The sequence below is a fragment of the Rousettus aegyptiacus genome, unplaced genomic scaffold (genome assembly GCF_014176215.1).
Source record: "Rousettus aegyptiacus isolate mRouAeg1 unplaced genomic scaffold, mRouAeg1.p scaffold_m13_p_1, whole genome shotgun sequence".
Taxonomy (NCBI): Eukaryota; Metazoa; Chordata; class Mammalia; order Chiroptera; family Pteropodidae; genus Rousettus; species Rousettus aegyptiacus.
The window spans coordinates 62449308-62474906 of record NW_023416284.1 but is presented as its reverse complement, the minus strand read 5'-3'; the positions used below and the strand labels follow the sequence as shown (position 1 = coordinate 62474906).

General features: G+C 39.3%; 1 protein-coding gene across 5 annotated transcripts in view; it reads right to left on the bottom strand.

Moving 5' to 3' along the window:
- Positions 1-23397, bottom strand: part of LRRC8B (leucine rich repeat containing 8 VRAC subunit B) — a 62638-nt gene extending 39241 nt beyond the window's left edge. For 2 of the 5 annotated variants that reach the window (XM_016122985.2, XM_036236101.1), the window contains exon 1: positions 23236-23397. The gene's annotated coding sequence lies outside the window, so the exon portion shown is untranslated. Of the gene's footprint in view, positions 1-1566; positions 1896-19836; positions 20940-23235 lie in introns of those variants that run through there. The other 3 variants (XM_016122982.2, XM_016122981.2, XM_036236088.1) reach the window with 3 other exon arrangements.
- Between the last annotated feature and the right edge of the window lie 2202 nt (positions 23398-25599).

Below are 25599 nucleotides of genomic sequence, written 5' to 3'. Positions count from 1 at the left end.
CACTCATAAAAGATGGGAAACATACATAAATAGGAAATAGGAAAACATACAATCAAGGATTCAACTACAGTTGAAACAATTAGATACCACTGCATAATGGTTTAAAGTTTATGGAGCATTGTTACCATCAGTCATTTAAACCATGCATTTGACTTTATGATAAGGATCAAAGCTCAGAGAGAAAAAAATAAGCTAAGTCATATGTCTAGTGATCAAGAGCCTGATCCCACAACTGACACCAAACACGGTGTTCTCCCCATCATCTGAAGCTGCCTTTCACAAAGGTCAATAGCTATAGCTCAGGGAATGGAGAAAGCAGCACAGGTGATGTGCACCTGAGGGATATGCAGGAACTGGATCAGAAGGAAGAACTCCAGTTGGGCAAGGGCAAGAGCAGAGAGGTCGAGTGAGGAAAAGTGTTGGGGCAGCAGGTCCCACTGAGGAGAGAACCTTCATAGCCAAGAGGGAGATAAATTCAAATTAAGTGAGATAGAGAGAACATTTAGGACCTAAGATTCCAGAATGAAGAGTATGATTTTACTCACAAAAGAAAACAATTATTGATTCCAAAACAGAACACAAGCAATGTTTTAGGAAAATTATCCAGTGGGCCATGAGAGATATACTGGGGCAGGTGGAAGGGTGGGGAGACAGAATGAAGGCTAGGGTACCAGGCAGGACCCCTCTGAAGTAATTCAATAAGGAAATAGTGAGGACCAGAGGACTGTTAGTGAAAATGATCAGGAATGAAGGAATTTCAGTAGAACTAATAGAAAATCTGACAAGTATTGGCTGATGGTAGAATCAGCCAAAGGAGAGAAGAAGCAAGTCAGACTGGTGAAAGGTTCTGATTAACAGGGAAAGCGCTAATTAACAGTCCAAGTCACTGGAAGATCAACGAACAATCCGGTGAATTCTGCTCTTTCACTTTGAATCGAGGATGATTCATTAACATAATTAAGGTTTTATACCCTTACTAGGAGTTTGACGTAACCAGGTTTTGACTGAGTATGCTCTCGAGAGCGAACCCAGTGGGAAAGCTAAAGGTGGTGACATGAAAAGGTCATCTAGGTTCAGATCATAAAGACACATGGATAGCATGCCATGGAATCAACGAAGGTTTTTATGCATGGAAGTGACATGATCTGGTCAGTGTGAAATTTTTAATTTAGAATTTGCTGCTTTTGTAACAGCAGGGAAGATTCATTGGAAGGCAGAAATATACAAGGTAGGTAGGAGACCAGATCAATAGTCCAAAGGATAAAACAAGAAAGAAGGCTTGAAGGAAGACGTGACTGGGTGTGAGAAGGGTGGATAAAAGTGAATACTTTTAAATACCATCACTTTAAGAACTTTCAAACAGGTATTCTGCTAAATAGCTTATGGGCATGGAATCTAGAGTTACTAAGGCATTGACCAGAAAGACTGGTGGCAGACTAGATGTTAAAGAGAGCCAGGACTCAAGGACAAATGACCACACCGGTTTTGGCCACAGGGTCAATGATGAAAATTAGTCAGTGGAGGAAGGTGATGAGCGTGGTTTTTAAAATGCTGAGATTGCAGTACCTGTGGGCCATTTAGGTGGTGAGGTCTAGTAGTCAGCTGGAAATTCAAACTGGAGCCCTGGGGAGAGGAGAATATATAAATGAGTTGGTTAGACTGTTCATTTTTGCTGCTAACCCTGTTTAATGTTAGGTTTAAAGGGTTGTACTTGGTAATTTGGGAAAAAAATTAAGTTATTTAAAATAAAGAACTAAATGTAGCCTGAGTCCATCCCCTATGTAATGGAGTTCACTTGATGCCTCTATTTCGGAAAATTTCCATTTACGGTTGAGAATTTAATTTTTTATACAGGCAATCAAGTTGATTAAGATAAAGTCTTATGTGTGCGCGCGCTCTCTCTCTCTCTCTCTTACACACACACACACACACACACACACACACAGCCCACCAAGTCTGAATGGCTTCTACTTGTCTTGCCCACTTGGAGGTAAACAGCATTGGAAGTAAAGACTTTGTTTTTAAATAACTTCCAGCCTCCCTGTTGTAAGCGCTCATTGCCTTCCTCATTACCAACTGTCAACTGTCTAACAAAATGTGTTAAAGGCATATTATTCATTTTACTTCAGTGTATAAAAGCTGCTACTTTCCCACACTACTCAACTTTAATTTGTGTTCTAAACTTAGTGGTTGTAGAAGAAATAGTGAATATATTTAGTTTACCAAGAGAGTTACCAGAAACATGAAGGAATTTCAGATGTGGTATGTTTTATATTTTTATAAGTATCTATCTTTCCTTTGCTAACTTTGATAAGTTGGAAAATGTATCCTTGGGGTCTCTAACTGTGAAGAATACTTCCTGTTCTGTTTTTCTCTATGGAATGTATCTCTAATATACTATATTATTACTTCATCTATTTTCTGTATCTACCCACTAGGCAGTAAGCTCCAAGAACATTTTATCTGTAGGGTTCACTGATGTATCCCCAATACTTAGCCTAGATAGTAGGGGCTTAGTAAATATTTGTTAAGTGAATAAATCATAGTACTGTGATTATTATATTTCAAGAACTTAACATGCGTTTTCCCTTAGCAATCGTGACTCAATCTCCATGCTTCAACTTAATGCTGAACCATGATTTCTATTTACATACTCCAAAGAAATACTTTCAGAACCTATATCATGGTGAGACCTTGAAAGGCACTGAAAGTTATTGATACAAAGGAATTAACATCGGGAAAACTGCGGCCAAGTGTCAACACCTCCCAAATTCTCCAGATGATTCCTTTGTCTAGCTCTGTCATAGGAGGAGGAGTTGGTTCTTCCCCTACTCATCCCACTCTGACTTCTGGTTTCCTTATTTCAATTTCTGTTTCAGCATCTGTTTCAGTCTAGACTTCCTTTTGGTATTCTGACCCCAGGTTACCTGAGTTAGACATCTGTTGTTTTCATTGCTTAAGACTTTCTTTTGTGTGTGGTTAAACCTAGAGAATGCTCTGAGCCTGTATTTCTAAATAGACAACAGGCTCACCAAACTTAAAATAATGAGGCAGTTATTATAGGTTACTTTCCCCTCAAGGTTCATATTGTCCTTCCGTGTCCCCATTATAAAACCTAATAACTTCCTCACCAGCCTGTTTGCTGGGATAATCACAGTGGCCAGCTGTATTCCTTACTCAACATAAGTTTTTTTCCTGGTTAATTGAATTATTATACAATCAAAGACAAGAAAAAACTTTTATCATACTACAAATTCATGTTAAGACATGTTTTTTTTAAAGGAACTTATACCACAACTTTTCCATTGGATGTCTAGGTATACGTTAGAAAAAAATATTGTGCTTCTGTACTCTTTGTGAAACATAACCAGTATATAACCAGTATATAACCTAGGTTATAGCTTCTTAAGTCATTGGATTGTTCTAATTTAATTCATAGGTCAAACCCATCATCAATTATACCAGTGGGGCACTGTTTGGAAAGGCCCTCAGCATCTGCGCAGAAGACAATTCACTTGACAGCACTCCTTTCTTGGGCAATGACTCAAATCAGCTAGACTGAAAATAAATCTAAAGGGCACCCAGCTGTCATATAGCCACAAGTAGCCCTCTAAGCAATAACTTGATTCATTTTTCCCTATTTGTACAATTGGTTCTGCAAACAGGATTGCAATCCAAGAAATGCATTTTCCTCCCACTGTGAAGAGAGAGCTTCTTAGTGTCCTAGGGCGGGCTCTATTGGATTCCTTTGCCCTTTTGAGTATGGTAAACTGCACAGAGTGATTTCTTGATTTAATTTAACAAGAAACAGACATTTAAATTCAATGTACTATGTGAACCAGTTACAAACAACAGCTCTAAAATCGGAGAAAAATATTTTATCGAAGGAATGAGCATCAAAGTTTGAGGAACAGACAGGTGCTAGACTGAATTTCTATGTCTACTATGTATAGGCAAATTACTTATTTTCATCGTAACATTCCTTAATTACTGTTTTTAACTTTTTTATGGAAAACTTTAAATATACACAAAAGTAGAGAGACTGGTATAAAGGGGCCCATGTGCCCATCACTCTGATACGACCACCATGATAACCCATCCTAGCTGGATGATTTCAAACAAATTCTAGATATTATATTTTACCTGTCTTATTTTAGCATGTATCCGTGAAAGGTAAAAAGTTTTTTAAAAATATAACCATGATATCATAATTATACCCAATGGTGTGCTGGTAGATTTTAACAACCAGTTCTTGGGGAGGGAGGGGGGTTGGTGAAAAAAGGGCCCTGATTTGTAGTCTTTGCCAGTTTCCATTTCCATGGTGTAAACACTCCTACCATGGCTATTTTCAGGGTACCAACATGACATCGTTGAATGTGGAGTTTGGAAGTAATGTGCGGCACCACCATTATATAAGACTTCCACTCTGTAGATACATTAGACAACAAGTAACCTTAAGAACATGGATAACAGTAAATTAGTTTACTTCCTAATAGTAAAATACTTAGGAAGTGACACATTTCAAGCATTAATTTTAAACTTTAAGTCTGTATAATTTAATTTTTAATGGCTGTGTTTAACACCTGACTTGCAAAATGCCTGAGAATACAACAATCGGTTCTCATCAGTTCTAGCACACCGCTGAATCATGTTCGGATAATTAACAATTCTTGAATATTACCAACTATCCAAATTTCTCTGACATGTCTCTTTCCTCTTTTCCCCTAGCAGTAGGGATACATTTTAAACAGGAAGGAAAAAGGAGCTCTGCTTCAGAAAGCTACATCAAAGTGTTAGGCTTTCCACATGGTTCAGTGCTACTGTGTATAACTCAGTCCTCTGTTAAAGTCTGTCTCTAGGCGGTTACACTAGATGCCATCATGCACACATACCTTCATATTACTGGGAGTCATAGTAATGTTTTTATTTCACTTTTACTGCCCATCCCCAAGCCCCCAAGAGAGAGTTTAAAAAGGGGTAAGAGAAGAACTTGGCAGAAGGGAAAATAAGCCCTTTCCAGGTGGACAACCATGAACTGATGGAGGGTTTTATGAGGAAGATTCCTAATAAGTGAGATACCCTTCTGTGACTGTTATGTCCCACCATGGCAACTCAGTTTGTAAAAAGCTTTCTTTAAATGTGATGTCCAGAACTGAATATGGCAAGTCAGATGTGATAGGGCCTAAGTCGGTGGTAAAGGGGGGTTGCTGCCATCCTTGATGAGGATGCCTGGCTGCACTGTACTCCTCAAGCTCATAGTCAAGTAAAACTCAAGTCCAGTCAATGAACCAGTGTCTGTGACTACTCAGCCAGACTCCAGCGTGCATTCATAGGCCCCCTCCCGCCACCTAGTCTGTTCTCAAACTACCTTTCCAACATCATTTCCCACTGCCTTTGAACAAACCCTTGACTCCAGACAGGCCAGCCTACCCTCTGTCCAAAAAATACATACTGTTTTTGTGTTTCAAACTTTTTATCATGAAAAACTCCTAACAAATACAAAAGTATAAATAATAGCCTAAGGAAGCCTCATGTACCCTTCACCCAGCTTCAACCATTATCAACTCATATCACACCCATGCCCAGGATTGTTTGGAAGCAAATCTTGGATATATTATTTCACCCATGATTATTTCAGTACTGCATACTTTCCTTCCCGCACAACAACTCTGCTCAGACATTTCCCTTCCACCTTCATAAGCTTTCAAACTGTATCTTGATCTATAAGGCTCAGCTCCAGTCTCACTTCCTACATTGTTTCCACTGACCTTTCCACTGAGTCACATGTTTCCCTGGACATCTCTTATGCCATCCTGTTGTTCCTTACCTCTTAAACCATATACTCACAATGTCGTTGGCCTGGGAGGAGAAAACCTCTCTTGCTACATATACAGTGCAACAATAAAGACTTAGTAGGAAAAGAACTAAATAATAACAATTTGGTCTTATTAAATTTATTAAAATTTGGTACAATTTGAAATTGCATATTGATCAAATTCCTTATATGGATGAGGTCTCGTGGCATACAACGGGATACGCCGACAGTACGATGGGGCAGAAAGAACACTAAACGTGGAGCTCGAAGGCCCGGTTATTGACCTGGCCCTTCTGTTTGTGTGTGATTTTGGATATATTGACTGACTTCTTGAAGTTCGTTCATAAAATAAGGATTAACTGTAGTCATCCTCTCTCTTTCCCTCACTAGATTGTCAAAATCCAAAATCAAATGCCATCATATATAAAAAGATGGCTTTGTAATTGATAGGGTATATTGTTGATATACATCATTATCTGGAAATGAGGAATGACTGGCCATATAACATGATGACAAGAAAAACTATTGCTTTGAATCCTGAATGTATGAGAAGAAATCATGTAAACTCTTAAGAGGAAAAATTGGAATGTGACAGACAGTATATGGCTCAGATGGGGTTCAGAACCAACAAAATTAACCCTGGGAGTAAAGTAAGCGCAAATCAGATTCCTTCTGTGACCTTGAAAACCACTGCCTTATAATTAAAACAGACAAATTGAACCCCTAAAAAGAGATCGCAAAGGAAACGAGATATTTTGTCAGCTATTTAAGAGAAATTCTCATTATATGAAATAATTAAAAGACAAAATTCAACATCTGATTCTTTTCTTTAAATGAAACTAGAATTATCCCATAAAATGGCTATAATTCTGAATATATGCTTTCCTAGGATATTCTCAAAACTTTTGGCATCTCAACTTTGCAATATGCTTTGCCAGAAAACAATCATTAATATCAAACTGCAAGCATTTATCATACTACACCAAACACTACTTAAGTTACAGTGGAACTGATGTCTCTTCTTTCTTCAGTAGAAAAGGGAGTAGACAGCTTTCTCAAGAAAATACTGTTCCACAAACCACGCTGCAACCTGAATTAGTGTCCTGTGAGAGGTTCTAAACCACCCACTGGAATATTATTATTATGTTTTTCTTGTAAGTAAATATAAATTACAAGGGTTGGGAGAAAGACTTACATTTTACAAAACTCTGGATAATCTAGGCCAACGCAGAAAAAACGTTTTTCAACTTTGGACATTAATACAATTTAGCAACAGTTGGTAAAAACAACAGCTGCTGCGCCTGGTAAATCCAAATAAGATTATTAGGTCAAAATCACAGAAATACAGAGAACATTTCAAAATTCCCAGCACACTGACAACTAAGCACCAAAGCAGAATCTCATTAGGAAAGGAAACATTTTGTTTAGAAAGATTCTTTTTTATATAACTTCAGCACGTGTGACATCTCTGAGGACTTCACAGGAGAAGAAAAACACAAGAATCAAAAGGGTAAACTATAGAACAAGAGTTTCCTTTCTCTATTCCCCTTCCTGTCTCATCAACCCCCACTGCACACATCAGGCAACTCTATGTATCCTTACATCTTGTTTTCCATAAACACATGTAAAGGGAGGTTTTTAAAAACCGTGGTTTTTCTGTTGAAGAAGTACAAATGAGTAGTTGATGGATAGTCCTGGGGATGGGGAGCATGGCACAGGGAATGCAGTCAGCAGTCATGTAATGGCTATGTGTAGAGCCAGAGGGAAGATAGAGTAATCAGGGGGATCATTTCATTAACTATAGAAATGTCTAACCAATGGACTATATATACTTGAAACTAATAATACATTTTTTAAAAAAAATCATGGTTTTTCAAAAATGATGTTATTAGAATAAACATTCTCTTGTATAGATCACTCTAAGATAATGAAAATACCAGTCACTGATTCAGTATACTTCATATACACAACAGGAAAAGAAACGAAGGCATTCTAAGACTTCCAACAAAGAAAAATGAAGATTTTATACCATTTAGACTTACATGATTTTGAATACTGTAACCCATGATGATCAATTATCATATTGAATACTGTAACTCATGATCATCAATCACAAAAGATTTCAAAGTTAATATCTAATATCTCAAAATAAGAATTAAAAAAGTAAAGACCATTTTTTTTTTTACTTGCTCATTTGATGAATAATTCAAGGTTGAATTTCAGAAGTTGTGAAGAATGAACAAATTTCAGGCTACAACAAAAACTTCTCTGATCAGATCCTGGGAGTGCTATAATTTCTTCTAATTTGTCTGTAGTATTCCTTTTCAATTAGTAACTATACAAGCCTCATTTGTCAGCATTAAGTAATTTGACTCTATTTAAAAAAATACCCAAGAAAAAAAAAGTTCATTTAAGCCCAGTTCACTGGAAAACAAATTATAAATCATCAAAAGATAAATCAGGTGGAGCTTGCCCTAATCGTTTCTCCTAGGTAGATAAAACAAAAAGTGCAGGGTGAGGACAAAGACACTAATAAGCAGCTGAGGTGAAACTGAAGTAGTCACACAGACTCAGTGTACTATAATAGTCATGGAAGGTGATCCTCATCATAAGATAACCATATGGTAAATATTCTTAGAACCCCTTTATATCAGTTAACTTATTTAATGTTCCCACAACTTCATGACATTGTCTCCACTTTACAGATGAGGCAACCGAGACAGCTATGTGACTTACCTAAGCCCGCACAACGACTAGTGAACTCGTAATAGTAAAATTAGCATGAATGTGAAGAATCTTCAGAGAAATCTTTGAGGAGAAAAGTAGGTCAGCTCAGTGAAATGAACAAAAGAGTAAACACGTATTCATTCGCTCACTCATTCAGTAATGAGTGGAGCAGCAGAACTCAGCAAAACAACTGAGAGTGAACTCTTACCCTTCCTACCATCCGCCTGAACTTTCGCCAAGCTACATAGTCTCTCAGAATGCCAGCTGCGTAATTGTAAAAATAGAAATTCTACCTGGCCTACTTTCTACCTTCACATTGATGATAACATCAAATGCAATGGAAACTCCCTCTGCCCAGGAGCTATCAGAGAACAACTGCCCATAAAGAAGTAAACTCCTCACAAATACAAGCTCTGTTCTCAAAACCTAGTGAATACGCCTAGTCTTCAAGCTATCTAGAAAACAAGGGGCTGTCCTGCAAAGAGTCGTTATTCTTCTTATAGAACAAATAAGACTTCTCCCAAGCTTTTTCTCATTTCCAGTCAGAAGACATTCATGTTTAGAAGCTGTCTTGTCCGTTCTGGCTGCTTTAACAAAGTACCATAGACATGGTGGCTTTATCAACACATTTATTTCTCACAGTTCTAGAGGCTGAGAAGTTCAATATCAAGGTGTCAGAAGATTCAGTGTCTGGTGGGGGCTAGCTTCCTGGTTCATAGACAAAGCTGTTCTTGCTGTGTCCTCATATGGTTGCAGAGGCAAGGTTGCTCTCTGGATTCTATTTCATAAGGGCTCTACCCTCATGACCTAATCACCTCTTAAAAGTCCCCACCTCCCAATACCATCACCCTGGGGATTAAGTTTCAATATATGAATTTGGGGGTAGAGGCAGATGCAAACTTTCAGTCTACAGCAGAAGCTATAATTTTCAAAGTTGTGCTAATATAATATATATTCACTGGTAATCTGAAATTTGAGGAATTGGGGGACCCAATAAATAACTCCTATGAAAAACTGAAAAGTTAAAAGTTACAGAGTAAGCATAGTTTGAGTTAAGTTTAATTGCCATGGGATCCCTGTGATGAAAGTTAATGGGAATATTTAATTCTATGACCTCTTTTTCAAATTGCTTTCTTATTAGTCTCATCTGTTCCATGCTCACTGCCCTACTTGGTCTCCTGATATGATCTCTCTCATCTCTGACACATCTTCCACACAGATGCCAGCATCACTTCCCAAAACAAATCTGATGTAACCTTCTGCTTCAAAACCTTCCTCGTGGCTCCTAGGCTCCTCCAGATGAAGCTGTGTGCTATTTTTAGGGGTCAAAATTCCTCTCCAAGCCCACCCCAGGCAGCAGCTGAGTAAGAGTCAGCATAGGCATTCCAACTCCCACCCCAGTGCTCTCCCTCTTTCATTCATGCCACAAATGGAAAAAGTGACTTTGCTCGGGAGGACTATACTGTGTAGGTATTTAAAAAACTCAGAGTATGAGGTTGATTCCCAGCATACTTTCATATCAATGTATGAACCATTGAAGCAGATATCGGAATTGGCAAACTATGGGTCATCAGGCAAAAAGAAATTAGAATTTAGAGCCAGAAGGAACTTCAAGCCCTCATATCATAATAGAACAAGCATATGGAACATTTAACTTCTTCAGCTCCAAAAATTTGACTTGTGTCCCATGACTTTAGATTCTAAAACATTGTGCTAAGTTATTTTACCCTCTCTCTGAGCCTTAAACATAAAAAATATAAGTGGTACAAACAAATATAATAAATCTAAAAATAGTTTTCCAGAAGATAGATTTGATTAACTAGAATTATTTAATCTTTGGGTATTTCATGATGGATGTCTAAGAATACGAAACATGAAGATGTAATTATATAAAGAATGAAATGCAGTAAGAAGGTTCAAAACTACCTGTGGCATCTTCTCTCAAATCTTATGGAAAACAGTAACTTCCACAGTATCTAGAAAATATTGAATTGTAATTCTAAAATAAGCATAAAATAATTGCACATGAATAAGTAACCATTTATTTTTAAAAATCCCACGGACAAGAGCAATACTACAAGCTTTTCCTAACCAAGACAGATTTTAATTTAATTTACAAAAACCTAATATAGTCTAAGTACTTTGAAGGGAGGAAAACCTAAATTGGCAAATCTTCTCTATTGAAAGGTTAAGTTAATGCAAAATCAAGCAATAGGATTCATGACAGGTAAACCTAAAGCCAGCCCAAGATTCCCACCCATGTAATATGCCTCAGTAGATGTCTTTCGCAATGGGTTGGTTCTTTCTGTGGCATTAATTTCTGTACTACATCCTCTCCACAGGCTTCCACTGTTCCTCCTTCACCTTCATGACTCTGGGTAGAGAAAAATCTGGTGACGTGTAGAACAAAGGGAAAAACAGGGCCTGAATCGGCCTGTAACCTCGGTGCCCCTCCCAGTTGAGTTGGTTCAGTTCTACCATCAATAAAGAACAAGGCATGCCTGAAAAACCTAGATTCCTTTTTACCATTGTAAACCACGTAAGAGATGCTTATTACATCTGCTTTGTTCTCTATTTTTCTGGTGCCCATCACCATAGTAACAAGGCACACAGATGGAAAAGTAGGCTAGAAGTACCCCAAAATGGGGGTGGGGATGGAGAATATAGAGGAAAGGGCCTTTCAATGATAAAGACAGAAAAGGCTAGGATTTCTTCCAGTGGAGGTGTCATGATATTGAGGTGCAATTCTAAAAGAAAAAGGTTTTCTTTGCCTTTAAGAGAGCAACAATGGAAAGCAGCTTAAAAGTTCCATATACACTGTAAGGTTGCTGGGTTTCAGAAATTTTAAAGCCAGATGTATTTAATTAGCAAATCTTGTATACAAATAGATACTTTTACACAGGATCCAATATTCGAAATTGCTTAGCACTCCACAATGTAAATAACTACTACTTAAAAGTTTCGGTTATTTTGTAGTACTAAAAGTTGAGACATCTATAAAGGAAGTGTGGCTGGGAAGATAAGTTGATACAATGAATATTTTCCTGAAAGTGACAAGTTTATCTTCTAAGTTTTTGTATAAAATGTCCAAGAGGAAATCACTGAATGCAGTGTGTGCGTAGGGGGGTGTGGTGGGGGTGGGGGTTGACTGCTGTTTCACCAGAGGGAATCGCTACCCCTATTGAAACTGGAATAAGGCCTTTCCCACCTCCAGCCCCTCTGATGTCTGTACATTCAGAGACCCTCAAAGGCACTGTCGGTCCCGAGCCACTCCTTAAAGTCATGCCCTGCCAGTTTTATCTGTAAAAAAGAGTAATCTTCCCCAGCCAAGATCTCCATTTTGTTGTGTTTTGTCCTTTCCTGCTGCCAGCCTGAGTTCTCCTTGCTCAGAATTTCCTAGGACGTTTGAAATACTTGGGGTATTATTTATGTTGTTACTGGTCAGGGAATAGGAAAAGGAACCAAACTAATCACATTAGCTACTTGGGGAATGTTTACTCTATGCAAATAAAAATGGTGCACATACAAAAAAATGTTGGAGATGCTTCATAGACAATTGTTTCAGAAAATTTAACTATCTACTTAGATTTTAGTGGGAAAAGCAACAGACAACTTTGTGACAACTTTAGTTCCTTGACTCAGCCACAAATTAATTGTGACACTGGACAATTTACGAATGTCTTAGTAAAAAGAAAGAACTGGATGGGTTCAGTCCCCAGCACCTTCACCAAACAAACAAACGAACAAACATAGGACTGGAATAGAATAAGGATATGGACTTGAGATGATATAAGAATGATTTCAAGCATATTAAAATATTATGTATTTAAGTCTGTGTGCATTATTCTGAGAAGACATTCAAGGATATCTATAGCATTAAAAAGTTAAAAATCAATACATACTCTCTAAGGTCCCTTCCAAATAACTCTAGAATACCATGACTTGAATCAACTTACCCAAATAAACTCAAGGTTTTGAACTCAGCTTGGTGAGCACAATATTCAGGTTGTCTCAAAGGTCCCCACCCAAGGAATGTTGTTCCTGATCATCCCATCTACTCCCCATCACCAATCACTCTCTAGCCCTGTACCCTGCTTTATTTTTTTCCATAGCACTTAGCACATGACATTATATCTTGCACTTGCTCACTGTCTAACTTCCCCCTTCTAGGATGTATGCTAAGTGCAAAAAGCATTATTTCTCTTTTTTTTCACAGTTGGACTTATTCCTAGTGACTGGCATGATGCCTGGCAAATATTAAGTGCTCAAAAAAAAGTCTGTTGAATGAATTAATTTTTTTAAAATCCATAAAATGAAGCACAGCAGTACAAAAACTCAAATATATCATTTTTCTTTTTTAAAAGTCTGGGGGCCTGCTAAGAGCCATGGACTCTACTAAGCATTTTATAAGCGTATCTATCTTATTTAATCTTCATATGATCACTTTAAGTCAAGCTTTCTAATCCTTAGAGCATTTTATAAAATAACACATCTGGGAAAGGGCGCCAGACAATATCTTGTAGAAAAAGTTGCTTCATTAAATGCCAGATCTGCCACTAACGTTGGGGGTTTGCTACATATCCCATTATGAACTCAGCTTCCGTATTTGTATCATGGAGATAATACTTGCCCCATCTACCGCTAGCCATCAGGAGAATAAATGTGAACATAATGCTGTGGTTTGTTAGAAGTGAGGTGCACATCTATAACATGATAGGTAATGGCGGGGGGAGGGGGGTCCTATAAAGTGTTTCAGGAGTGATTGGCTACAAGCTCTTGGGAGAAGGCAAGAGAATGGTCCTTTCACATATGCAGGAGCATCCAGGAACCAGGAGAGCTCAGTAAAGTCTCCCTATTCAGTAGGGTGCCTGCTAGGTTTAACTCCCCCTCCTTCATTTTGCCTTACTCCATAAAGAAAAAATGTCCCAAACCAAAACTTTTTTGGTTGCTGTCATTCACAACCTCCTTCTAGGAAGAAATTAGCATTCTTGATAAAATACTGAAGGATTTTGTTTTTTCAATAGGATTAAGACTTATTCATAGAAACCAGTCACCCACTGACCTAACTGACTATCAATCAAGCGTCTTGGTGATCTTTACCAATGTTAGTTTTGTATCCATTGCAACAATGCATATTAAAAAAATTTTATGCAATTTTAAACTGTTTTAGGAGAGTTTGTTCATGTGTTCTTAAAATGGATGATAGTAATTAAATCACTTTGGTATTGAATTAGCTTGTGATATATATGATATATATTAACCATGCATTAATCCTATTGAATGTTACTGCCTACCAAGAGGAAATCCTTAAATTGGCTTTGTAGGGGCCTCTTCCCTTAGAGCTGATAGCTAACATGACTGAAAAGTTTTCTTTAGCACTCAGACCAGTTTATCTTCAAACAAGGCCATAGGGTTTACCCCCGCCCAACCACCCTCTGCTTTATTTTTTTTTTTGGAGGGAGAATTTAACTCTGGAAGAATTTATTTTCAGATCATCAATTAACTCTTGTCTAAAAGTATCTGCTTCAAAACACCTGATGTCTTGTTGGTTCTTTCTAGCCATCTCCTTTTTGTCCCTTTTCACATTTACCCTTTTCCTACATTCTAAAAAAAAAGGCAACCATCTCACTTGTCAGGAGTCTGCTTGGGGAATAAAAATCTCCAGGGCCCCAAGCAGAGGGCCATTTTGAAATACCTGTAGGGTTACAGATGTTAAGAAAGTGAATGACTTTCATGACCAAGAAACAAATCCTTTGGGGAGTCAGAGGAAAGTCTCCATTTCTTTGCTTCCAGATGCACTGGAGGAAGATCTAATCAAGTTATTAGACAACAGAAAATTGAAAATCACTTTTATGATCAATCGCTAGATAACTTCTGGCATATAATTCAGAAGTTTAAAAAATAGGGTGGAATTATATTGTCTTTAATCCCATATACTTACTTATGTAACAAAATTTCCTAAGAACTTATATTTTAAAAGAAGCACTTGATTTAATATGAAGACTAGCTTATTCTAGCAATAAGTAATATTTACTTATGTATAAATAAACTATTTTTAAGCTCCATGCATCTCCCTGAGAGACAATTTTCCGATAAAATATTACCTATGCCTTATGATGATTCATTAAAATTTCAATAAATTTGTTGTTCTGGTAAAATTGTATACTAGAAAAAAATTATAATCTAAAAGAAATTTGAACCTTATTGTCACAAGAACTTTAAAAAAAACAAAGATATAGTATTTGTGCACTTGTATGTGTCACAAAAGTATAAGGTAATTAATGAAAGATTTTCAAACATAATAATGTTACACCGGGAATAAGTTTTATAGGAGAAGAATGAATTCCATGAGGGAAAAACTAAGTAAAATCCCTGACTTTTCTAAAAGAGCTTGTTCATGTGTTTTTTAAATGGATGATAGATATAAAATCATTTTTGTATTAATTTAGCTTCTATTGGGTACATTTAACAAGAGTTTTTTAAATCAATATTTATAATATCAGAAATGTCATCTCTTACAACTATTTTAAATCATGATGAAAAATTTTAGATGAAAAACTGTTAACATGTATAAAGAAAAAACAGAGTTTTTCAAAATCCTTTTAAGAGGTACTGGAAGAAAAACATTCAGTTGCTGTTTAAACTATCTGAAAACCAAGTGCGTGTGCTGTCCATGTAAAATCTGGTCAAATTTTGGTTAAATTGATTTTAATAGAAAGACAAAGCCAGGATTGTTTCAGAAATGGGCAAAAGCTGTCTCAAGGTCTCCTACAAATTGTCAAATCCAGAACTCTGAACATAGTATATACTCAATAAACACTAGCTCATTGATAAAATATTTTGGCCATTCAACTAATTCTCTATTAATAACATATCTTTCTACTTCTAACTTTCAAGGAGAGCTTTCAAATTTAAGCAAATACCAGTCAAAAGTATGCTAATGAAACAAAGCCCTGGACTAGGCGAAAAGTATGCCGAATTTTACTCCCTAAATTTTTACCCAGATTTCCAACATATCTGCCAAATATGGTACCTGGTCCAGGAAGCCATGGAAATGAACAAAATAGTCTTTTATCATGAAAGAAGACCCAAAAGAAGGCAGGGCTATTCTTTGGCATCGATATTATAATAGGAGTACAGGCTCAGAGGCTCAGTACAGTGGAAAGAATGAGGAGATCTTGGGGGTGGTAGGCAGAGGGAAAGCGTATTGAATGGTCTTCTGGAATCAGTACACTTGAATTTATTTTCAAAAGATGGCAGGTGTTTGATAAGAAGATCCAAGCCCCCTAGATAGAGGGAAGGAACACAGCCATGGAGTATAGCCATCTCCCTGCCTGTACTGTAGATAGTTTAGGATGGCTGGTATATGAAGGTGTGCTTGTGCAGGCTATGTCCACAGTGCATGCACTGGTGATGAAGAAATGACAGGGTGGCAAGAGGTAAAGCTGGAGAGTTGCAGAAGCCAACAAAGGAAGACTATTACATGGCTCAAGTTTGGACTTGATCATCTGGCAAAGCATGTCACTGAAGAGTTATTCCACTGGGCAGTGATGACATGAGATTTGCCTTTCAGAAAGATTACTTCCCTGTAGTGTAGACAACAAGTTTGGGGGTAGAAGATAGGAAAGACTACAAACTGAATTATTGGTTGGAAGACAATTAGAAGTGATCCTGGAAAAGACTCAAGACAGCACAAGCTCTGGAGGGAAAGTGTTGATGGAAGGAAACTTAAGAATATGGGCTCGGGTTAAGTTGCTTACCAGTTCTATAAGGAGCAGTTTAAGAGGGGATGGGGTGAAGCCAAGCCCAGAATGATTTCTAGGTTTCTCTGGGTCATGTAATTTGGTCAACAGTACTGTTATTTGCAAAATAATGGAATCGAAAATGAATAGGAAGTTTTGGGAAAAAGAAAGTATCTTCAGTTTACTAACTCCAGGCCCTTGTTTATTCTATGAGGCAGGTACTATAGGTATTATTGACCCCATTGTATTCTCAAAGTGGTAAAATTACTTGCCAATATCACATGTAGCAGTTTGAGAAGCTTACTACAAACCAGGTTCAAGAGCCTGTAGGTAAACAGGGAGACAGGTCCTTGCTTTCACAGAACTTAAATTTTGGTTGGGGGCAAAGGCAATAGAAAATAAACAAATTAGCAGACAATAAACCAAAGTCTGAAAAACTATGATGGGAACAGGTGTGGGAAGTATGGAGACTTTGCTTGAGGTGGTCAGGGAAGATACCTCTGAGGTCACATTTGAGTTGACTCTTCATTCAGGAGAAGGAAGCAGCCATGCAAATTCCTAAGGGAAGAAATTCCAGGCAAAGAACAACAACTGAGAAGTCCCTGAGGTAGTTACTAGCTTAGTGTGCCACTGAGGGAGACATTCCAAATATATGGCAAGTAGGGAGCAAGAGAAAGTCTCGCTTCCAAGGACATTCCTGGGAGGGTGAAGGTGAAAGACTTGTGACACCTTGGGCAGTGCTAACAGAGCATAAACTCTCGTAAGCCTGGGAACCTGGCCACCATACACAACACTGCATCTGAGACTGCATCACGACTCACAAACGCCTTGGAAGACAAGTCATTGCTCGGTTGAGGACTATCTATTTTGGCATTGAAATAGAGCCAGGATCAAACTCATTCAGTTTTGCCTACAGAGATGAACTTTAAAATCTTTACATGAACAGAATTCTTCTTAAATGTATCCACTGAGAACAAGAAACAATCTGTAGTCCAATGGCAGGCAGCTGTGCCCCCGGGACTCAGAAAAACCCCACAACGCTACGAGGAAGCAGAGTGTCCCTGCCACTCTCCAAGACTCTAAAAGTAAGGAAGCAACATTTCTCCCAAGGATCCCGAATTAGCTCGGCTGGACAGGGCAAGGAGAAGTGGCACCCCACTGCCCATGTGTGGAGTTAGGCAAATCTGAAAACCTTGGAGGAACTGGATGTTGAAGCGCCCCACTGGCCCTGAGTTAGGCCATCCTAGGCACAGCAGTCCAGTCCGCTCTGCAGAACACACTGTCCACACTTCCCATCTCTGGGTCATTTCCCACTGTTGCTTTATGGGCTACCGATTCTTCTGCCAACAATCTTTCATATGGCCTCTACTCAGCCAAACGGCTTCAAACTCCACTTGCTAAGGGTGATATAGATCAACCCTCTGACCCTCTCTGAAAAGAGGTACAGCTAGCTTTCTCAGATCCATCTGCTTGGTATATCAAAAAAGTATCTGAATTTAAAGTCTACCAATATAGCATGAATAAATTGTAAAAGAATTACATTATTCCTGAATTATGTAGCTCCTTTCAGAGTATCATACTGAGAAGTTATATATTATATACACTTATTTTAAAGACGGCTCCAAACCTTATGAAATTCCTTCTTTGCAATGGTGCTAGAAACTTGTGGCACATTCTGGTCCCTGTCTTAAGAGCTGGCTCAGCTCCTGTCTGAGCTCATTTCAAACCACACTTCTGTACCATCTCTTTACTTTGGCTTGCTGGATGATTTTTTGTTCCTAATATCACCTTGTAACCTCCAACCCTAATACATTTGCACATGGTTTCATAGTACCTGTATGTCTCCTTCCTGACAACTTTCATAGTGGCAGTTTTCCTTTATTTTTTTTTTTTGCTGGCTCCCCGAGTAACCTGCACCTCCCTGATGGCAGGCACCATGTCCTCTTTGCTCACCACTGTAATCCCAGAAGCTAGCACAGTGTCTGGCACACGGTAAGACCTTAATAGCTGCTGAAAAAAAAAATACTATGAAATATACTCAGTGGTGGAAATGTTTCAGCTTCTGAGAGTGGATCAGCTCAAAATCATTTAAATCAAAGCTGAGGAGGGTTAAGGCTGAGCTATTTTATTTTTTAATAATTAAAAAAACCCTTAAGAATTTAATAACACTCATTCGGATATCTATGGAGGTGACCAATTTTAAAACTTTTTTTTTGAATGGAATGAGCTCATTTTTTAAAAGGTTCACCCAGATTACGCCAAATTAAAAAAGAAAAGCTGCCGCCTACTTTATCGGGCATAGTATTAAGCACTCTGTGCACATTTTATTTCATTTAATCTTCGTACCTGATTTTTACTCCCAGTTCACAGATGAGGAAACTAAGGATGTGAAGGGCTAAGGCTGCATCCTGAGTAAGTGGTAGAGCCGAGATTCGCACCCAGGTCTATTTGATTCCAAGAACTATGTTTTTAATCTAAGGCATGTTTTAAACAAAGAAATAAATGCTGACATTGAGTAATAATGCGTTGCTCCTTCTCATGAAAAGGTACGACACTATGGTCTGGTACCACCAACTGGGCAAATGCCCAAGTATTTAAAATAAGATTTGGACACCAATGATGTGGCAGCAGAGAAACTAGACAATTCACGAAAGAGGAATAAGGAGAAATATAAACTAACATTTCCTGAAAGCTTGTTTTATGTCAAGTACTGCATTAGACGCTTTAATGTGTAATATTTTTTAATCCCAAGAGTCCTATGAGATAGTTAGCATTAGTCAAGAAAAAGAGGTGTAGAATAACTGTAGTATTTGGCTACACAATGTTCATTCCTCCCTTTCTTCTTAAGGACGTAAACCTCCCACATTTCAGCTGGGCATAGGGCTGTCTAGAATAAGGACAATATTCCCCAGTCTCTATTCCATTATTAAGTTCTGGCCAACAAGATGTAACAAGAATTATATGACAGCCTCAGAAAATTCCCTTAAGAGACCTGCCATAAGAAAGGCTTTTGCCTTTCCTCTGTCTCCTTCTCATCTGTCTGTCTGTCTGTCTGTGCTTCCTTCCTTCTTTCCTCCCTTCCTCCCTTCCTTCTTCCCTTCCCCCTTTCTACTACTTGGAACCTGGATATAATGGCTAAAACTTCATCTAGGACCATGAGGTTGAGGATCTCACCTGATATAGGGTAGATCTAAAAGGTGGAACCAGCTTAGGTCTCAGAAGACTATAAAACCATCATACCAGCCCTGGATTGTCTTTGGATTTTTTTTTCATGTGAAAGAGAAACAAAATTCACTGTGTTTAAGCCACTGTTCTTTGCAGTCTATGTAACTGGCAGCTAATCTTAACTAATCCAGCAACTCATTCAAAGTGATGGTGTAGGGTTCAGAGCCAGACACATAAATTTGTAAAGTCTATGATCTTAGGTAGAAGCCTGAGGAATTCCTGCTTATAATTTGCAGTTTATTTGGCAGGGAAGAGTGTCAAAATGCTGAAAAGAAATTTAATAGAAGAAAAGAAGGAAGGTTTGAATATGCTCTCAAATCGGCATACCTGGGAAACAATCAGAAGGAACATGCTACTTGACAGTGAAGAATTTAGTCTCCATCAGAGATTGGTAGAGGAAGGTCTCAAGCACCTGCATGGAGCTGGAAACAGAGAAATAGAAGCCGTGAGGCTGGTGGCTTCTGTCAAAGATTCTGTTGGCAGAGGAGTAGACATTGTAGAATGGAGTCCAGGAAATGGCCACAGGATGAGACAGACAAGAAGAGTTACAAGGGACTCTGAAATTCAAGGATACACAGTCTGGAAAGGGACAAGCAGAATCATATGACCCATATAAAAGACAGCATAAAGGTCAACAGGCAAAAGAAAAGGTCAAAGTTGAAGCTCTGTCAACTTGTTTTTATTCACTTCCTTCATACGGGTTCAAAAGAGCATTGAAGTGAATTTCAATTATGTTACAATTGAGCAAAATCCTAAATGAAAGGAAATCACAGAACAGGGAGTTTACTCTTATCCTTTGCTGAATTTCTAAATGAACAGCAGTGATAAGAACTAAGAAGAGAGATTCAGTGACTGGAATTAGGCCTAATTTTATTTAAGATCAACCTTAATGACCTGTTAAAAGAAAAATAAGTTATATCTGCCCAAGATATTATTTTAAACACTAAAAAAAAAACTAAGTCATAATAAAATTACGTAGGAAGTTTAGAAAATACAGATGAGAATGAAAATAGGCAATTGAAATAAAAGAAAAAGCAGCAATATGAAAACCGACATGGCACAAATTAAAATGCATTTTAAAATAGGTTAAATAAATTCTACAGCATAATTAGGCCTTCCAAATTTCTTTTATCTGGTCACAGGTCTAAGCTGCTACAGGAGCCTGTACTTTGGACAACAAGGAGAAACACACATCCTATATAAAAGGCAATGCAAACCATTCCACCAAGTCTGAAGTAACATGACAGATTCTGCATACATTTGTTGCTGAAAATATCGGTGTAGGCTAGAAGGATGCTGGAAAGGAATAACAAAAATAAAATTTGGAAATTCATCTGGAGAGGGAGTAAATGAAAATCAAGGATTAGATAAGCTATTTTTGTATGGGCAGTAAAAAGAAATCAAAAAGAAACATAAAAATACTCAGATGACATCAAAAACGTTTTGAAAATTAAAAAATAAAAACTTGTTTACAAATAAAAACTTTAGTTAGAGCAATAATCTTCTAAATATTAAAATACTTCTCCCCTTCAACTTCCAAAAACGAAACAAAATAAAAATCACATATTTCAGGCCACTGCAGGAAAATACCCACACAATCTAAAAAAACGTGGAAGGATAATGAATATTATTCAGCACTCACAAGAAATGAGCTAACAAGCCATGAAAAGGTATGGAGGAAACTTAAATGCATATTACTAAGTGCAAGAAGTCTACAGACTCTAATGATTTCAACTACATGGCATTCTGGAAAAGCCAAAACTATGGAAATAGTACAAATATCATTAGTTGCCAGGGATTGAGGGGAGAGCAGGATGAATAGGTGGAGCATAGAGGAATTTTTAGGGCAGTGATACTACGAAATACAGTATCATACTCTGATGATACTATAATGGTGGATACATGTTATTATCTATTTCTCCAAACCCAGAGAAAGTACAGCACCAAGAGTTTGCTGATGTATACTATGTATACATTACATAATGTATACTATGTAAACCCTAATGTATACTATGGACTTTGGGTGATGATGATGTGACAGTATAGGTTCATCCATTGTAACAAATGCAATGCTATGATGGGGAATGTTGGTAATGGGGTGGGCTATGCATTAGCGGGGGCAGGGGTTTTATGGGAAATCTCTGCACTTTCCTCTCAATTTTGCTGTGAATCTACAACTGCTCTAAAAAAAAAAGTCTATTTAATAATAAAAATGAAGGATCTGGTATTTAAGTTATATTGATTAGGGCCCTTTTCATTTTAGTTAAAGTTGCTTTCATTCTGAAGATTTTGCAGAATGAAATAGCAACGGGGAATGGTCTTAAAAATGCAAATCTTAACAACTAGTCAAATGAAATAACTCCAAATGTGAAAATATTCACATTAGCATGGACATGCTGGAACACCTTTCCAAATGAAGCGACAGAATAAGTTTGGAGAACAGCATATTTAATTCTAACATTTAGATTTTTTTCTACAATAGAAACATTTGGTGGGTATAATAGGTATAAGTGCCCTAATTCAACTGTACACTCCGTGACAACTCTGCCCCTTCACTCTCTGAACTGAGGGAATATCAGACCTGTTAAGGCTTATATTCTTAAGTCACACAGGCCCAATTACTTAAGAGATTAGCTGTCATTTTATATTCTCTTCAAGAGTGAAGCTGCGGACTAGAAAAGCCCGGGGCAAAGGAAAGTCACCCTGGCACCCTCAACTCTCAAAGAGCATTTAGAGTTTTCAGGAGGTGTAACTTAACACATCAAGGGTACTGGAATTGTTAAACAATTATACTTAAGTTTGACTTCTTTTGTGTGCTTCAACCCTACACAGGGTTGAGACACAGGACAGTGTGACAAAAACACATGCCATTTAATTTCTTCTTAGAAAACGGTGGACAAATTGCCTATTTTAAGTTGGCTGCAGATTTGCAATTAAAATCTTTCATACTGATATATTTTTTAAAAAGTTTTTGGCAAGGGAAATTTATTCAAAGAAGTTCACGCATAGGTTGTTTTTAAATTTAGGTTTGTCCTCTTTTTGCGAGGGGGGGAAGGGATGTTGCATCTTTCTGATCACAAAGAAAAGTCTTCCACAAATGTCATCTGACTAAGGGCAACCTATGGACTTTGGGAAGTCAGTCGAGGACACAGAGCAATAAGCCAACAACGAGCCTCCTCCCTTCTGATCTCTTAGCACCTGCTCAACTGCAGCCCAGGAGGAGGAAACTCTTGGCTTCTCTCTCTGCATGGGTATAGGTTGCTCCCTTCTCTAACGAACGTCAACACCATCATCAAATTGCAGGCTTACAATGAGTATCTAATGAGCATAAAATGTTTGTCAACAGTACCAGACCCAGGGGCAAACGAGAGCGACCAAACGCAGACACCCTCAGGAGAGATCTAATCACCTAGGAAGGCGAGACTCCAGACAGGAAAACCAGAACCCTGTTCCCGCACCGCCCCAGGACTCACACTCAGGTGCAGCGCCCAGACCGCTGGGGTAGAGAGAGGACCACCTCGTTGCGGCCGAAGACAAGGGAAAAGCGAAGCCGTGACTCACCTCTCTGGCCGAGCCACCTGCCCGCAGGCCCGGCCCGCAGGTGAGGCGTGCACAGGTAACCGCACCTGCTCGGCCAACCCCACCTGCTGCGTCCCCTCACCCAGTCCTCCGCCTCCACCATCTGGGTCCTCCTCGGCGAGTCGAAGGCGCACCGCTCCGACCTACCTGCGCGACTCCGGCCCCGGGCGCCTGCTCGCCCCGCCGCGTCCGCCCCGCGCCACTCGAGGCGCGCGGGTGGCGGCCCGGCGCCCGCACTTTCTCGACTGCCCGCCGCGGCGGGCTCAGCGGGAAGCCCCAGCGCTGGCCGGCTCGCCGCCTCCGACCGGCTCCATTGTGACGCGGCGCCTTCCGCCGGCCAATCGCGGCGCCGCGGCGCGAACCGCTGACTAAGTTCGCGGTGGAGGAGGAGGGGACTGGGCGGAGGCAGGGGGCGGAGGCAGGGGGCGGAGGCGGTGGCCTCGGGGTGGCGGTGGCACTGGCGGCGGCGGCGGAGGAGGAGGAGAAGGAGGAGGTGGAGGAAAGGGAGCAAGAGGGGAGAGCGAGGATGAGACTGTTTCGGTCGGTAGCTGTTCCTGCTGTTAAATTTGCAGGCGCCCTGGCCCGGGTGTTCGCCTTGCCCAGCTTTGGGACTGCGGGCGCCGGTGACTCACCCCGGCCGGTGGAAACAAAACGCAGCTGCTGTCGCTCGGGAGCGCGCCATGTGGCCGCCCCGGCCCGCTCGCCACGGCCTGTGGTCCGCGGGCAGCAGCGCCCAGCTACACGTCTCTCGGGGGGCTGCAAAGAGCGGGGCCTGTTTTCAAGAGACGAGAGGGAGAGGGGCTGAGGGCTGCCCACCAGGGGCACCGTGCAGGGGACTTTGGAAGTACAGTATTCGTGTGTCGGCCCCCGCCTTCTCACGTGTGCACCCTCGAGTAACTTGTGATTTACATAACGTCTGTTGGGCCCTGAGGGAAGGCACGGGTGGAGCACGTAGCACCTACCTTTCACACACACGAGTTCCTTTACCTTTCTTTACAGTGCGTGCAAAGGAAGGCTGCAGGGCCGGGATTTGCCGCGAGAGTTTAAACTAAAGGGCTTAAGTTAGGATTCTGGGCCTGCAGTACCATCCGGCTCTCTCAGATGTCCTTATCCTCGGGATGGCGAGGGAACAACACGGTAGAAGGGCCATCCTGTACTCCTAACCAGCATTTAACCGCTGGTAAAACTGTAGGTCTTCCTCGCCTTCTGTCCCACGGGGTTCCCTCTGCAGTTAAAGGGCCCTGCGTTTAATTAATCCACCCTCAGGAATATGGGGGACTTAATATTTTTATCATCCTTATTCATCCCCATTCTCATCCCCACCCCAAATTTAACTCAGCTTTTTGCACAAACTATCATCTTCAACAATGATTCAATTAGGCAACATTTGTACCTCTAAATTGCTATGACGATCACATTCCCATTTTTTTTTTTTTAAAAAAAAAGTTTGTACAGAGACCTTACAAAAAGTAAATGAAGACTATTTTTGGACACAAAGGAAAGACCTTTAAATTGTTTGTTAAAAGTATTAGTTAACCAAATATAAGGAAATCGAAACATCTTCCTGTGCTCTGTAGTTATAGACCCTCATTGGACAACTTTACCTATGATAGTATTGTCTTCGATAGTTTGTAATGTCATTAGAAATAAACTCGAGAATTTTTGTCATTGAAAAAAGCAAATGAAGACTATAAAACTCGACATTGGGGCATATGTGGTCATTTTGTGTAAATGGGAGTAAAGAAAGTGGCACAACTGAGTGATGTGAGAGTGAGTTGTGTCCCACAAAGACTGTTCAGATTAGGACCCCAATTTGAATTACCCTGAGAGGGAATAAGAAGCTTGTCTTTGTGACACTTCTCTGTTCTTTTCTTGCCCCTGCCATTCGGGGTTGGCAGCTGTCTTCTTCCTGAGACTTAGAAGAAAGGCTGAAAGAGTATTTCTTCATTTGGTCATTCATAGAGTTTTTATTGAACTTATGTATGAGAGACACTAATCATGCACAGATCTATTAAGCTAATTTAGATTTGGGCTTGGTCTGAAAACTGCTTACCACCTAGAGAGGAAGATAAAAATATACAGAGTTAAATGTGAAACAAGGGAAAAAGTGAGGAAAAAAGATATCGATTGTATAGTTATGACATTAAAAATTGAGAATGTCTGATTTTCCATATGTATCAATGAATATTTGGAAAGGAATATTCCCTCCTCTCTCAAATCCATGAATAGACAATCCATTCTTCCATGAATAGACAATCCATTCTTCTATCACAGCAGTATCACTGCCTGTGTGACTTGGGGTAGTTACTTAAACTCCTTGGATATCGGTTTCTTCATCTATAAAACAAGAGGTTATAAACTATGTGATCTATTAAGATACCAATTTCAGTGATGGTATGAATGAAGTGACTTCTGTGCTTGGTAAATCAAGTCACCATTAGCATGAAGTTAAAATGATCAAGTTCATTAAAACTGAATTAGGTTTGGGTTAATCTTGGATATGTAGCTTAT